We start from the raw sequence: 17,208 nt of genomic DNA, 5'->3' as shown, positions 1-17,208 counted from the left end.
TCAAACTCACTAAATCCCAGCATCAATCCGTTCAGAAATGCCAATACTTGGGTTGAAACCTATACATAAGAGACTAATAAAAATGTTAATATTAAACAAAAACTTTAGACGGACTTAGAGACTTTTGCATCTGAAGTCTTCAATTGCAGTTGTTTTTACAATCGCTACACATTTCTCAATACTTAGCTCACTTTTTCAAAACTCTTCACACAGTTCCCGAACCAACTTTCACACAGCGGTTAATTTCACATTCAAGATGCTCTAAAACTGCCAAAATAATTCAAAAATGCCTCAAATCAAGTCATTCTTCCATAACACTGGCAAAGGTTGTGACCCACAACAAACACACTTTGTCATTCATAACTGACCTAATAACCCTATAAACATGATGGAAAAGATGGATGGATACATTACTATGAAGGTTATAGTTCTCCCTCTCTCTTCTTTCCTCATGTGTTTCCCTTGAACCATGTTCATGCATGTGAAACAAACATTTTGTTTATAATAATTATTATTTTATTTCATTGTAAATATTCTTCTTATATTTTATATTTTAATATAATTACTGCAGAAATGTGCAAAGTTTGCCATCATTCTGATTTGAAAGTGCTTTTATCAGTTTGTTAGCATTCAAAGAATGTGCTGCAAATATATAGTGTTTTGCAGATGGTGAAGTACGAATGACAAGTGTTCATGAATTTGAGAAAATGTGCTCATTGAATGCATTTTGTGTGAAAGGAATGAAAAATGATTCACAGTTTGGTCTGCATATAGACTTCTGTTTCACCGAATGTGTGAAGAGTTTGTGACTTCAGTTTTGAACGATGCATTCAAAAAAAAAAAAAGAAAGAAGACTAAAACTGAAAGTTTCTCAGGTTTAATTTTCCACACCACAACTATTTTTAGCCAGTAACAGCTTTTTTTCTTCTTCTTTTTTACAGTAATGATAGACCAGTATATCCACTCAAACTAGATAATCAGGAAATAGTATTTTGAGATTGGCGACTTATAACTGTGCCGGCTTAGCTGATTAAAATAAAATATCAAAGTATTTGTAAACAATTTACAGAAAAAAAAAATGATTGTAACTTGTTTGATTCAATAAGGCTAAATGAATGAATCTGTATTCTTTCACTATTGTCTTAATTGGGGTTGAAGGTCACGTGACCTGTTATTAGCAGCTCCTGCCAGTTTACTGTGTGTGTGTGTGTGTGTGTGTGTGTGTGTGTGTGTGTGTGTGTGTGTGTGTGTGTGTGTGTGTGTGTGTGTGTGTGTGTGTGTGTGTGTGTGTGTGTGTGTGTGTTTGTCCTCGGGGTTCACCCCACACAACAGGATTTTATGATCATAATATATACCAAATGTTTGAGATCGCTGTGGCCCTGACTTTCTTCTGAGCAGATTCAGTCACTCTTAACACACCTCACACCACAGGACAATCTGACAAGATAATCTGTAGAACCATCAAGGTAATTGGGACTTTATAGGACTGTCAGAAGGAGGGATTTGGGCCCAAAATTGACCCGATTATCTTGTAGTGTGTTGGTGGCTTTAGAAGGATAGAGGCAGATACTGTACATACTCTCTTTTATAGCACCCTCTGATTTTTAATAATCACAGAAAGATCTCAGTTTAACATCTCATCCAAAGCGTGTCTCCGTCACAATACAGGGCATATGACACTATACTTTATATGGATCATGACATAGTTAACAAAAACTGCATTTTAATTTGATAGCGATGTTGCAAGTTTCAATATTGTTATGATTCTTCTGTAGAATTCTTTCAAAGGCATATGCTATTTTGAATTTTCTTAATTTACCTAAAGTGAAAGGGATCTTCACTCTTTATAAATATCTTTGTCATTTTTCTGGTGAAAGGCAAAAATATAAAACCAATAGTGGTTTGCTCTAGTCAGTTGCTATAGTAAACTGGTTTAGCTGGTCTCTCAACCGAAACCCCTCTAAAACCATTAAAACTGTTTAGCCAGACTGTGAGACCAGCTCAGGGTGCTCTTCTTAAAAGTGTTGTTTTCTTCTTTTTTCTTTCAGCAACTCAAAGTGCAGCAGTAAACTTGGGCCATGGAGGACAACAACAGAGATTTCATCAACTCTACCAGAGCTTATGGTTACATTTACCATAACATTTCTTATCAACACTCCTATTATTTTTTTGCAATCAGACTGTCCATCTTCTTCATCGCTGCTCTGTGTGTGGGGGTGCCGTGTCTGATTTGGGCTTTTTATTTTGTGCATCTTCAGAGAAAGACTAGAAGCCGGATCTCAGACTTCATCATCCTCCTCCTCCTCTGTGACCTGTTGCAACTGCTCCTGTATATATATATAGTGTCAAAACTTCTTTCTTTCAGTTTTTTCCATGGCTTTGACCCAGTCATTATAAGGCCTGGATATTTTTGTCTGAAAGTCTGTGGCGTTCACCTGCAACAGCTGGTGGCTCTGGAGGGGGTTCTGACACTGAAATATCCACTGATCTCTGCTCATATTTTCTCAACCCCGTGTAACATCATAATCTCCATCATTATACTTATTTTTCCTGTAATGTGTGCATTATTGTTTGCTTTCGGTGGCCCTGATGGTCATGGTTTTTATATTGGTGTTGGCTCAATTCTGGCACCTGTGTGTTTATTGGTTGTCACAGGCATAATCACATGCAAAGCCCCGCCCACTCCTGCCAGAACACCTGTCAGTGACAACAGACCAGGCGCAACGGTGTTTCTTGTTACCATGGTTACCTTAGTTGTGCTCTATTTACCATGTGTGTTGGTTCACATCCTCTTCTTCCACATGCCTAGGCCAGAGTCTTGGTACGTGATGTCTCACTGCTTGTTGAGTTTGACAGTGATATCAGAGCCTCTCCAGTGTGTGCTGCTCTGTAGAGAGAATCTCAGCACTCAGACTAAACAAACACACATAGAGCTCAACTCTGAACAGACACCAGTCTGAACTGAATATCCAGACGAGGCTTATTTCAATAACAAAAATTGGTTAAACTTTATTTTGATGGTCCCTTTCTGTTGACTAAAAGTAATGTTGAACCTACATGTCTACCAACTCTTATTGCAGTTATTAGAGTGTTAGTAGAGTATCAGTAGACTGGTAGTGTTAGGGTTAGAATAAGTTGACATGTACACTAGTTACAAAGTTATAGTCAGTAGAATATCCAAAAGGAACCATCAATATTGTCAAGAAATATAATCACAAATGCTTAATTAATGTGCTAAAGTTAGCAAAATGGCTTATGACACCTTTACACAAACACACGCAGAAAATAAAAATAATCACAATACATAAATAATTTTTCTCTTGTGCTAAAGTTAGCAAAATGGCTTAAAATGGCTAATGACACATTTATACACACACACACACACACAAAGAAACAGTCATCTGAACAATGTGATTCGTGTAAGCTTTCATTAATTCCTAATTTGACAATAATTATTTTTTCACTTGAACTAATGTACTGTATAGTCTGTGAGTATTCAAATAAAAATGGATAAAAACCATGTGGTGTTGTACAATGTCTATAACACTTATGACCTATTTTTTCTAGGTCACAAATCTCTTCTGAATTATTTTGATAGGAGGCTGTTTCGGGCAGAGATACGACAGACACCCGCTCCGCATGTTCACTTATTTCACTGAGTTCAGCCCATAGAGACTACTCACGTATATACAATTGGACGTGGCTTAACTTACCTGTCACTTAGCACATCTTACATCTTCACACAGTGAGTACAACAGTAGTCTACTTTGTGCACACAAGGTTTAGTAATTTTTTTGCGGTTCTTTATGAACGGGGATCATTTTGACAACGTTGTCATCTGTACACGAAAAAAGCAAAGGAAAAACTTATCTGTTTACATTGTTGTTGTGTAAATGTCCCCTCAGTTACTGTAATAGTCTCTTATTTGCCCGATTAAACAAGTTCACCATAAAACAAACAAAACAATTTATTAAAATATAACAATATTATAAATATACTTCGTATTAGATGATTTGTTAATTCCATTTAATAGATTACACTTTCAATAAAACATTTGCAACATGTCTGTAAAAGGTGTTTTTATGTATGAGTTTTTGTTGCATTTACACTGTTTTGACCAGCAGGGGTCACCAGCATGTGGGATTTTGAGTGCTTTGTATCAATTATACCAGTTGCCTGCAAAATGATTCACTGTTTCAAAGTTTCAAACAGAATTGTTTCTCCCATTAGACACTTGGCGTCTGGACCAATCACACACACACAAATTAATCATTATATCCCTCAAGGACTCCCAAGCTTGCGCCAGGCTGCGGCCTTGTATTTCCATTCACCAAAGATCCTATGACTGCCACTGGTTCTCTCTCATCGAGACCACATCAGCAAAGATCAACTGGAGCCTCAACAAATTGCATCAGGACAGTTTAATTCAAATGGACAAGACCTGCAAGTATCAAACTTAGTCTCATTATTTGATACATCAAGTATCCTTACCCCTTTTTAAGAAGGCCGTGTTAGAACTAAACTGATGGTTTGCTCAGGCTGTTGATCTGCTGAACTTCAAACAATGCTATAACTTCTTGCTTTCCTGTATTCTGCTTCAGCTCTCTTTCCCTTGGTAAACTGTATGCATGTATGTATGTGCATTTTAGAGTAGTTTAAATGTTTAGTCTACTTAATAAAGTCCTTTTCATATCAAACGTAAAGTTGTCTGTGTCTCAAGCTCATATCTGGAGTCACTAATCATAGATCTTGACTACTTGCTCTTAGTAGTACTTAGTAAGAAAGACATTTCCCATGCCCCAGATTCTATTAATTAATTAATAACCAATATTGAGTGTTCACGGGATGAACCGAGTAATTGGTTGTAATGTTAATGTAGCTAAATCAAGTTAACCCGATTAACTGATCCAAATATTCATAATCAATTATAACAAGTTATGATTGATTATTAATATTTCATAGAGCTAATTTGTTACATATACATTGCCGTGTTTCTTTTAAAATAAATAATGGACAAATGGAGTCTTTAAACGCATCAGATGTAAAGTTATTCGCTGTCAAAGTGACGCCAAAATGAATGGGAGTCAATAGAATGCTAACAGCAGGTGATGGTCTGCTACAATGGCGGCCCCCAAGGGAAGCTTCAGTTTCCGGCTGATGGATTACCCCCTTGTGTTTATGTTAGGGACTTCCTGGAATGTCACATGATATGGCTCTTCTTCATGTGTTTCATATGGACTAAATGTGCATAGGGCGCCCTCAGGCTGCCAGTATGGATTGAAAACACAATACATTGAGTGTCCAGCGCTCATAATGATTACATCGGCCCATTTTGGGTATAAATTCAATAAATATTATTCCTCTCTATAGAAATCTGAAATAAACCTATGAGAATATATCAATATTTCTCCAAATGTGCACATTTTTTAGCTAAAAGCCCTGAGGGATGTTGTTTGGTCAAGCGCTGTTGTCACAGTCACCGTCTGCACCTTCTGTCCTTGTCATCACTACACTTCCCAGAATCCTCCTTGTCTCCACACCTGAAGTCTCCACACCTCCACACCTTGTCTCCACATCACTCCCGCAATTACCCACCTGTTCATCGTTATCATCCGTGTCACCTGTCTTCACCTTGTTATGTTTGAATTGTGCTTGTATTTAGTTCCTTTCTGTTCAGTCTGTCCTTGTTGGTTGTTAGTCTTATTTAGAGTGTGTGTGTGTGTGTGTGTTCATCTTGCCTGCCTGTCAGTACCTGTGTTAATTATATCTAGTAAACTGTTTGAATTGAAGCTCTGAGCCTTGTTTGCCTTCTTCTGCCCACACCACACCCGTGACAGAACAACCAACCACCCTAAAATGGACGATAGGGTCAGAATTGTCGTCCTGGCCGAGGAGAGCCAAAATCTCCCAGCCTTTGCCAATGGACGTTCTTTTGAGGGAACCCGTCTGGCCAGGTTTCGCGGAACCCGTGGAGGCCGCAAGGGAGGAGGTGGTCGAGATGGACCCCAACACCATTCTCCGCTTTGGTCCCTCTTCACCGCTGGTTCCGTCCAGCTCAAGGCCCTCTTCACCGCTGGTTCCGTCCAGCTCAAGGCCCTCTTCGCCGCTGGTTCCGTCCAGCTCAAGGCCCTCTTCACCGCTGGTTCCGTCCAGCTCAAGGCCCTCTTCACCGCTGGTTCCGTCCAGCTCAAGGCCCTCTTCACCGCTGGTTCCGTCCAGCTCAAGGCCCTCTTCGCCGCTGGTTCAGTCCAGCTCAAGGCCCTCTTCGCCGCTTCACGTCCAGCCAGAGACCGTCCAGCCAGAGACAGTCCAGCCAGCTCTGGAGGACGCAGTGCTCCTTGTGGGATCTATGGCTGTTTTGTGTGTGTGGGCAGCACACACATTCGTTACAGCCCATGAACCCAGCCCTGAGCTTCCTTCGCCGCTGGTCCCGTCCAGCCCTGAGCTTCCTTCGCCGCTGGTCCCGCCCAGCTCAAAGCCCTCTTCACCGCTGGTTCCGCCCAGCTCAAAGCCCTCTTCACCGCTGGTTACGCCCAGCTCAAAGCCCTCTTCACCGTTGGTTCCGCCCAGCTCAAAGCCCTCTTCACTGGTCCCGTCCAGCACAGAGCCTTCGCCGCTGGTTCTGTCCAGCCCAGAGCCGCCTTCGCCGCTGATCCCATCCAGCCGAGGGCTTCCTTCGCCACTGGTCCCGTCTGCCCAGCCGGAGACTGTTCACGTCCCGTCTGCCCAGCCGGAGACCGTTCACGTCCCGTCTGCCCAGCCAGGGACTATTCACGTCCCGTCTGCTCAGCCAGAGACTGTTCACTTCCCGTCTGCCCAGCCAGAGACTGTTCACTTCCCGTCTGCTCAGCCGGAGACTGTTTACACCATGTATGCGCCGCCGGAGCCCTCAGTGACCGCGACACTGGCCATTATGGCCACAACCATGTGGTGTGTGTGGGCTGCGCACACACTTGAGCCTGTGTCTGTTCCTGAGCCTGAGCCTGTTTCTGTGTCTGTTCCTGAGCCTGTGTCTGTTCCTGAGCCTAAACCTGTGTCTGTTCCTGAGCTTGAGCCGGTGTCTGTTCCTGAGCCGGTGTCTGTTCCTGAGCCGGTTCCGAATCCTGTCACTCTCCCCAAGTATTTTTTTGGGGGGGGGGCTATAGGCCTCCGCCTGGACCGCCCGAAGGGAGGTCTCCGCTGTGGCCACTCGAAGGGTCCTCACCGCCGTGGCTGCCCGAAGGGTCTTCACCGCCGTGGCCACCCGAAGAGTCTTCACCGCCATGGCCACCCGAAGGGGCTTCTCCGCCATGGCCACCCGAAGGGGCTTCACCACCGTGGCCACCCGGAGGGGCTTCACCACCGTGGCCACCCGAAGGGGCTTCACCGCCGTGGCCACCCGAAGGGGCTTCACCGCCTTGGCCAGCCGAAGGGTCCTCACCGCTGTGGCCACCCGAAGGGGCGTCTCCGCTGTGGCCATCCGAAGGGACGTCTCCGCTACGCCCTTGCCGTCTGCTCCGCCCTGGCTGCCAGCAAGGCATGCTCCGTCCTGGAGGCTTCCTGCTCCCCCTTGACCTCGCCCATGTCAGCCTTCAGGACGCCCACCCTCCCAGCCCTACTGTTGTTCCTTGGCGCGAGGTCGCACCTTCCGGAGGGGGGGGGGGGGGTGTAATGTCACAGTCACCGTCTGCACCTTCTGTCCTTGTCATCACTACACTTCCCAGAATCCTCCTTGTCTCCACACCTAAACTCACTCCCGCAATTACCCACCTGTTCATCGTTATCATCTGTGTCACCTGTCTTCACCTTGTTATGTTTGAATTGTGCTTGTATTTAGTTCCTTTCTGTTCAGTCTGTCCTTGTTGGTTGTTAGTCTTATTTAGAGTGTGTGTGTGTGTTCATCTTGCCTGCCTGTCAGTACCTGTGTTAATTATATCTAGTAAACTGTTTCAATTGAAGCTCTGAGCCTTGTTTGCCTTCTTCTACCCGCACCACACCCGTGACAGCTGTCATGACGACAGCACAGGAATTTTTTTTCTGAAAGAGAGCGGCTGACACTCATAATTCATATTAAAGGTATCGACTCTTTTTTTTTTTTTACATAACTCCAGACACAAATTAATACATAACTGTCACTATAAGTTTCTCAGAATAAAATAGTGGTCAAATACTTAAACTTGAGTCTTATATCTTTTTAATGATGTATGGTTTGTCAAGGTAATAACATTAAATCTGATAGTAACTTTGAACTATTTAAACAAAGAACGATTCAGTGCGTCCTCATCCTCGTGAAGGCTAACAGGTTAACAGCAGGTGTTCATCACTAATGCCCAATAATCACTTAACTAATCACCTAATTTCTTGACTGCACTGTATATCTACTTTTAGTGAACTCAACTGAAATAATTTCAGAGTACTCATAACTATTTGTTTCTAAAATTAAATAAATTAAGGTAATCGGTGTCCTCAAATGTAATGAGTTAGCTTAACTCATTGGATTTGACTTTGTGTGTGATTTTTTGAGCTAGCAGTAACTGCAAGTGCTCTGAGTTCATTTAAAGTTTGTCATTTCACTGTTTTTACTCAATATAGTGAAGTTTCAGCTATATAAAGTATTTAAATGCAGTGTAACTTTTAACCCTCTGGGGTCGGCGGTCGCGCCGGCGATACCACCTCGCTTTTTTTCTTATCAGTGCAAAAGAGACTCAAAATACTCTCTTGATTTTGATCTTACATATAAGTGCTATACATCATTTGATCCTGTTAAGTGTCTATTTTTTTGTGGATACTCACAATAAAAACAAAGTGTTGTGCTTTTCGCCAAAAATAAAAAAATAAAAAAAATAATGCGACAGATGAATGTCTCTCTGTCAGTGAAGTCCATTCTGAAACGCGTCCGAAAATGAACTGTAACTCAGCGAATACTCAGTCACGCAGGAAAAACAGGCACACAGGCATGATATAGAACAGTGTCTGTAAACCGCAAAAGACTGTTTAAATATGAATGTAGGCGCTGTGCAACTACATTGTAGTTGTTTACTACAGCTGTACAGCGCGCCCATCTGTGCTGTTCATTCACACTCGACCAAGCTTTGACCAAACTATATTGCTATAGCCTACTGAGATGAGTAAAAATAGACTGAAATATGTTGAAATAGAATGTCTTTGTATAAGCAACAAACTGCAATTTAACATTTATATGCTAATATATCATACACACGAAATGTTACAGACTAAATATGAATGTTTAGACAAGATTTCGTTGATTCGTTTTTGGATAAATTATAAAGTTTTTATTGTAAAAAAAAGACATCAAATGCCACATCAAATAAGCTTTTGTTCGCCAATTTCTGCTCATATGTTACATATATAGTATGGGATGTTTTGTCAAAAATGTCAACTAAGATGTTATTATAGTGTTTGTTCCAATATTCAAACTAATGAACTAATAAACTAACACGAAAAAAGCAAAGGAAAAACTTTTCTGTTTGACATTGTTGTCGTGTAAATGTAACCTAGTTACTTTAATAGTCTCTTTTTTCCCCGATTAAACAAGCTCACCATAAAACAAACAAAACAATTTATTAAAATATAACACTATTATAAAGATACTTCTTCTTAGATGATTTGTTAATTCCATTTAATAGATTACACTTTCAATAAAACATTTGCAATTGGTCTTCTTATTTTTAGTTTAAAATAAGTATACTAATAGAACACTTGAATAAACTTCTTTTTCGTAAGGGACACTCAGAAAAATTACTGAGGTCCGGACCTCGGGGACCTCAATGGTGGGTCCGGCCCTGTCTCGGAGGCTATTTGGCCGCTTGAGTTTCTAGAGATGTTTTATTATTCTGGGCTTTTCAGCGCCGCCTTTGTGCCTAGGCTACGATTACCCATTTTTTGTATCTTTTATTTTTTGTTCGCACATCTCTTTTTTTTGTGAGGCTGCGAGGAAATAATAAAAAAGAAATAGTGGGGTTGAGCTGTGACTGCAGCCTAAATAGGGAAAGCATTCAACCCAGTGCCATGACAACACCAGCCCTCCCGGCCAATAAAACAGACCGGCCCACCGGGAATTATCCCGATTAGCCAATCCGGGCCTGGTTACTGAGAAAGACTGTTTGTTTTATTAATATGCATGCAGTAGTAATATATCGGATTACGCATGAGTGACAAATATGTGAATTTGAAGAGAAATGAGAGAAAATACTCATGTGAAAAGAGTTTAGGAATGTTTCTAAAGTGTTTTATATGATTGATTTTAATTGGATGATAAAGTTTAAGCGAGTTAAATGTACATTTGCAACTGGAGCTATCTCGAGCCAAAATGGCGGTGCACGTATACGTGAACTAGAGCCAAAATGGTGATTTACATGTAAAACATGAGGTTAGTGTGAAGCCAAATGCAAGATTCATTTATGTAGCAGTTTGAAAATGTAATTAATTTTTATGATGTGAAAACACTGTAGCAGGTCAATGTATTGTGATTGATTCTAATGTGTTGCAGAAAAAGTCAAGTACAGACAAAAATAACTTCTGAAAAGCCTTTATTGAAATGTTATTTTCTTTAATGGAATGTGTTGTGTTACAGAGAAAAAAGTAATTGTTGTTCTGTAAAGTTAAATATGTTAATATTGTGAATACACTGTAAGCTAAGAAAAGAGTCGGAGTTTGCCGGAGCTTGCAGCCAGTACTCCTGACTCACAGTGTTTATTTTATTATTCTCCAGACCGGTTCATTCAGGCTTCCCAGCCCTGATGCGGGTAACATTAGCGCCACGAGCAGAAGTACGCACTTTTCCTTGTGGTAGAGAGCCGGAGAACTGCAGGAATTTGGAGGTATCTTGCCATTTGCTGTTTTCAAGTAAAGGTTTTGGACGGTGACTGGGGCTATTTTATATGTTAATGATATTAATTAGGAAGCTTTACAAGGCAGAGATCAGAAACCATTCAGCTATGACCCGGCCCGGGGGTTGCAGTGTTGGGTTATTGTTGTCCCTTTTTCTGGTTCCTGTCAAGATGGGCTGAGAGATTTCCGTGGGACGAATCGGCTGGTGAGATCGATCTGCGGAAAGGGATCTGCTCCAAAGAATTGAAGGCGAAGAACAGAGAGGCAGAGGGCGAAGTTGTATACCAAGTATCATCGAGTCTACTCACTGGGGTGAAGATAAGTAACAACCTTCTATTGGCTGTATTGAATGTGATCCTCACATGAAGATATCGTATATGAGGAGGAGTGGCATGGGGAAAAAAAGAGTCCAGACGTCTGAATGAGAAGACAGCTGTTGTGATGCATGATTGATGTCGCTAAATTCTTCCGTCTTACCGCCCCCACTGTTCAGAGCGAGGAGGTGGGCCATGGCCCTAAACTTCACGGAGTGGATGAGAGTGACGTGTGTTAATGCGGTGCCCCACCGTGTGTGGTTGAGGTGAATTTGCTGCATGCTTAATGTACAGAGTTCTGTCACGTGCCCATCGGTCTTGTCTTGTGTTACAGTTGGAGTTTTCTGAGGAAGAGATTGAGTGAATGTGAAGTCTGAGCCTTCTGCACCTGATATATTGGGAAGGACCAAACGTACTTGGAGTACCCACTTGCTGTCCAGTCGACGCCCCTTTCACAGCCGAAAACCTTCTGCACCCGATATATTGGGAAGAACCAACCGTACTTAGAGTACTCGCCTGCTGTCCAGTCGACGCCCCCTTTCACAGCCGTAAGTCTCGGGCATCTGAGAGACTGAGAAGAGTCAACCGTACTGAGAGTAAGCCTTTGGCACCTGAGAGACTGAGAAGAGTTCACCATACGCAGAGTAAGCCTTTGGCACCTGAGAGACTGAGAAGAGTCAACCGTGCTTAGAGTACTTACCTGTTGTCCAGTCAATGCCCCTTCAGCCTTCAAGGTACGCGCCGCCGTTGAGGAGTGGCATTTCCCTGCGGCCCGTTGGATCCTGAGCAAGAAAGAAGAAGTTTTAAAATTAGGAATTACAAATTCTTTAAGTCAATAAAGTCTGTTCAAATTTTATCTCGTTGTTCTGCTTGGTTTCTGGTCTGCTCCTCAGTGGTACTGGCTAAAGGGAGGGGGTAGACTGAGTCGGCCCTCCCGACCTGTGACATCTACACTGGTTACCTATTAAGTTCCGTATCAATTACAAAGTATTACTACTGACCTATAACGCCCTAAATGGTCTAGCTCCTGTGTATTTAATGGACCTTCTATCGCCCTAGAAATCATCGCGTTCTTTAAGATCACTAAATTCGAGGCTTCTGGTCATTCCTAGGATATCTAAGTCCACTAAAGGAGGGCGTTCTCACATTTAGCTCCTAAACTCTGGAATAGCCTTCCTGATATTGTTCGAGGCTCAGACTCGCTGTCTGTCACTAAAAAGTTAGTTCAGGCAAGAATAAAAAACTAAGTAAATTCTTAATTCAATGTTATATTGTTTGAGTTAAATGTATTAAAAAGGAAACTTCAACTAAATAGATTTTCAACTTTTTCCTTGCCAAGGTAAAATTTCTTATTTTCTTTCTTGCTTTCATTTAACATAGTTAAGTAGAGTTTACTTAATTCCATATGTGAAATTTACTTAAAAAATATGCGTGCAAAAACTTGCCAAAGAAAAATTAAGTAATTTAACTTATTGTTTTTCCGTGTAGGGTCTATATGTGTTTACCTGTACAATAGCACCAGGCATGCCAGCTCTCATTTGGGAAAGGCCATCCTTCAAAGCAAGCAACTTTGACATGAGAATCTCCAAGGTTGGCAGGAGGGTGCCGTAGTAGCAATCATCTTCTCCTTGTAGTATATCTAATGCGGCAGCAAGAGGTCTTGACACTGCACAATATTCCTTCAGGAACTGATACTCTCGCTCAGTGATGCCCTTTACACTCAGTCTAGAGAAAATGGTGTTTAAATCTCTGATTGGGATTTCTGTGATGAGAGACAAGGCGTCATGAGTCGAGTTCCAGCGTGTAGCAGTGGGTATGATGAGCTTTCTTTTTAGCACATCCTTAACCTGGTCTGAAGCCACAGTAGAGCGACTAGTTTTTGTCCAGAGAGCTGCACACTTGGCGAGAGCACTTCTGTAAACTGCTTTACAGTCAGTGTTACTGGTCAGCCATTTCTCCATGTCATTTTTTGAGATCAGGTTTAGTGTATGTGATACACAGCGCAGATGAGGTGGCAGTGAAAATGTCTCATCTGATTCTGTAGAGAGAGCTTCAGCAACATCAGTAAAAGTGACCTCCTCCTCTTCATCATCATCAGATGGCTCGTCAGAGTCAGACGCATCATCAGGATGGGATTCAAACATTCTAAAGGCTTTTACAAAATTGCTGCCATTATCTGTGACACATGCTGTTACTTTATGTGATAGTCCAAAAGCCGAATGAACCTGTTCTATTTCGCTAGCTATGACATCGGTAAGTGTGTCTTCCTCTCACCCTCTTGCAGGCAAGAGCAGCCTTCTCGCGTTTAAAACTAATGCTGTTTAACCAGTGCACTGTCATTCCTAAGTAACTTTTGTTATTGGCGGACCAAATGTCCGCGGTGATGGACACATCCAGGGACTCGAAAGTTGTTTTGAGCTTCGATTCCATGTCGGAATAACACTTGTCCAGGTAATGGGAAAATGTTTTCCTGTCGGACGTCGGCTTGTGAGTCGCGGATATTTTATCTAGTATTTTTCTAAACCTGGGTGATTCAATGGTCGACAGGGGAAGCATGTCTTCTACAATAAACCCTGCAACAAGCCTGTTCATTTCGTTTTGTGTTACCTGCTGCGCTCCAAGACTTGAGAAAAGCTTAGCCTGTTAAGGCGGGGTCGGCTGATGAGTGACTCCTTCAAATGACCGACGAGCAGGATCTTTCGCCACAAGTTTTGTATTGCCATGCTGGGCTGACAAATGCTTAGACAGTTTGCTCATTGAGTTGGCTGCAGTTGAAAGACACTTGTCGCCTGGGCATAGAGTGCATTTCACACAAATATTTTTCTCCTTTCGAGCAATAAACTGAAAGTAATGTGAATATCGCCACTGGCCAAAACCCCCTGTCTCCGTCTCCATTTCCCTCTCTCCTTCGCACCAGCAGCTATGTCACTCAAATCGATCTCTTTTGCAACAGTGCGCAGGCAAGCACACACACAGGCAGCACGCACGCACGCACCACTTAAACAGACGGAACTTTACACACAGGCAAACGCAGCTTGGTTAACGCAGGAAAGCATGTTTCTATAGTCTAGTAAAGTAGTGTAGTTACCGATATTTTTTATATTTTCTGCAGTAATGCGTTACTTCGTTACCCAAAAAAGTAATATCGTTACTGTAATCCGTTACTTTGTAACTCGTTACCCCCAAGACTGTTCCTGTATATGTCCGTGTATGCCATGTATACGTATGTAAGGAACTTAGCTATAGGAAATATTAATAATCAATAATAACTTGTTATGATTAATTATGAATATTTGGGTCAGTTAATTGGATTAACTTGACATGGCTAAATTAATATTACAATAACTAAATCAGTTCGTCCAACGAACTTGATTATTAATTTATTCTAAGAAAAGGGTCTCTTCCATGGCCAAAGAAGAATAATTATTTCTTAGCATGTACAGCGCTTTGAGCATGTAGCAAGATCAAGATCGTAAAAGAGACTTTGTTTGCAAGCAGTGAATCAGAACCAAATACATAAAGTGCAAAAGTTTTATTAACTAAATTATAAACACGAATAAACTAAACAAACATACATAAATACATGTGTAGGATGAGTGAAAGATGGAATGATGTAACGATGGAGAAGATCCATCTAACTATGAGAAGAACCAACAGCATTTCATTTTCACATTTCATTGAATTGAATACTTGCATTTGTAGTGGGAACAATTCTTGAAGTTGTGGAAAATTGAAGTCGTTGAGGGTTCCGGAAGTGGCAAGTGGAAGTTGTTTGAAAGTTATCTTTCTCCATGAGCGCATGGCTGGTTTGGTCAAGGCCTGGGGCCCTGTTGAGGCCCACGCCGAGCACCCAGGAGAAGTGAGGAAGTCGGAAGAGTGGGTGATTGGAGTAGTTGTTCCAAAACTCCTGAGATTGTCCTTGGTTCTTTGTGAGAGAGTCTTCTCTCTCCTGCATGAAGTTCAAGTTGAATAACTAGTTCTTCAAGGCGGTAAGTTGGCAATACTGAGTACAGGGACTGCTGCGCCTTAAAGGTTCTCTAAGCGATGTCGGGTGACGTCACTTCTTGTTGACGTTTAAAGTATTGTCAAACAAAACGGAGGCTAGCTAGACCCTCCCTCCTCCTCATCCGCGCACTAACCCCCCAAATCCCGCCCCCAAGTCCTTCTTGTCTGTGATTGGCTGGAACAGTTTGTCATGTTTCGTGGAGCGGGTAAGCCCAGTTTGTATTTGTTGCTGTTTGTGGAGCCTGGGCTGTCTACAGAGATCGCGTTTCTTTACAGTGTGTTCAGGGGACAGGCAGCCAGCGGTTAGTGAGGAGATGTTTTGTGTTTGTGACAAAAAATGTTTTGGCCTAAAAAACGCGTGACATCGCTTAGAGCACCTTTAATATTTACTGAAACAAGTGAGGATATTCCGGACAATGCTATCTCACAACCATCAGAGTGTTGTCCGAGGCATCTGAACAGAGTCACCTTCATTTATATAGCACTTTTAACCAATGTAGATTGTTTCAAAGCAGCTTTACAGTGATAATAGGAAATTAAAGTAACAGAGATTGTGTTGGCTTTACAGCAGCTCTAGAATAAAGTTATTGTCCAGCTAAAGTTAGTTTTGATTGGTTCACCTCCGTTGCAAAGATCATTAGTTATTAACTTAGAGGCCGCTAACACGACGCCGTTCTAACAGAAAACACTTAACCTGCTCACCCGCACAACAACAACGTGAATCTGTAATAATTAGAATCTGTTTTTTTTTTTCAGAATTAAGTAGTAGTAAATTACTAGGCATCCAGTGTTTTATATCAGCTATGCATTCCGTTAATTTTGTGAATTGGTAAGTTTCTGAAAGACTGCTCTGCATGTACTGATTGGGATGTATTCATGACAGCAGCAATACAGCAGCATTCCACTGTCAATGTTGATGAATATGCATCAACTGTTACGGCCTACATCAGCACATGCATACAAATATCATACCACAGAAGACCTGTACATATCCAAATCAGAAACCATGGGTTACTGCTCAGGTACTCTACAGTCTACATGCTTGCTCTATGACATTTAAATCCGGTGACTCTGAAGCTTACTGTTACATCCTTGGGGATTTTTCGTGCGTGTTTCTCTTTTCAGTTCCTTTTTTCTCTCTCTTACTTTCACTTTAACAGGTGACGTGCTGATTGGCTGTTTTGCCTATCAATCATTCGTGATGAGTGGATTGGCTGTGCCCCAATTTGGTTAATTTTGTCTGAGGTAAGATTTGATCGCAACGGTCATTAAACGGCTGTCGGTGAACATGTTAAACTTAACTAACGATCAAAGACTTCAGATTTTAGCATAGGATCAGAGGATTCTTTTAGGATTTGCTGAATTTGTCTCAGACGGCCCAATCGCGGCCAAAATCGCACAATGTGCACCCGACTTAAGGGACATGCTACTTCCAGAGCGGGAGAGACTGTTTTTGTATTGAACTTAACTTGTGATGTGTTTTGTTTCTCTTTGTTTGGTTTAGTTTAGTTAAGTGCTTTGACTGTCATGTTAAACTTGCCTATTTTTGACTGCCCTAGAAACTTCTCATTTGTGAGTTTTGAAAGTCTTTAACAGTTCTTCAAAGCAGGGTTAAGTTGGATGGAGGAGAGGGGTTAGGTAAGCATGTCACGTGACATACACATTTAGCTTGATTTTAGCTTGACTATTGTGTGGATAGTTAGGGTATAGTTATAGGGTATATAGGGGATAGTTCCTTTTTTTTAAAGATTATTTTCTTTTGTTTGGCACAATCTAGTTTTCCCCTTTGTTCTCCCTAGCACCTAAAATGTGCCGGTGTGTTTAGTTTTCTTTTGTTTTTGGTTGGTTTATTTATCTTTGTGTAAATATTGATTTTCTTTAATCATATGTAAAATAGTTATCACTTTACGTTTATTAATTTAAGTTCATTCTACTTTTAGTCTTGTGTCACTCGTTATTCTCATCTCATTCACAGTGACTATTGGTGACAGGGGCATAGGCGTCATTTACGGGGGGGACGGGTGGGACATGTCCCCACCACTTTTTGCCAGGGTCGATA

The sequence above is a fragment of the Rhinichthys klamathensis genome, unplaced genomic scaffold (assembly GCF_029890125.1).
Source record: "Rhinichthys klamathensis goyatoka isolate OS25496 unplaced genomic scaffold, OSU_Roscu_1.1 h1tg000368l_1, whole genome shotgun sequence".
NCBI lineage: Eukaryota > Metazoa > Chordata > Actinopteri > Cypriniformes > Leuciscidae > Rhinichthys > Rhinichthys klamathensis.
Note: the sequence above shows the minus strand (reverse complement) of the source record.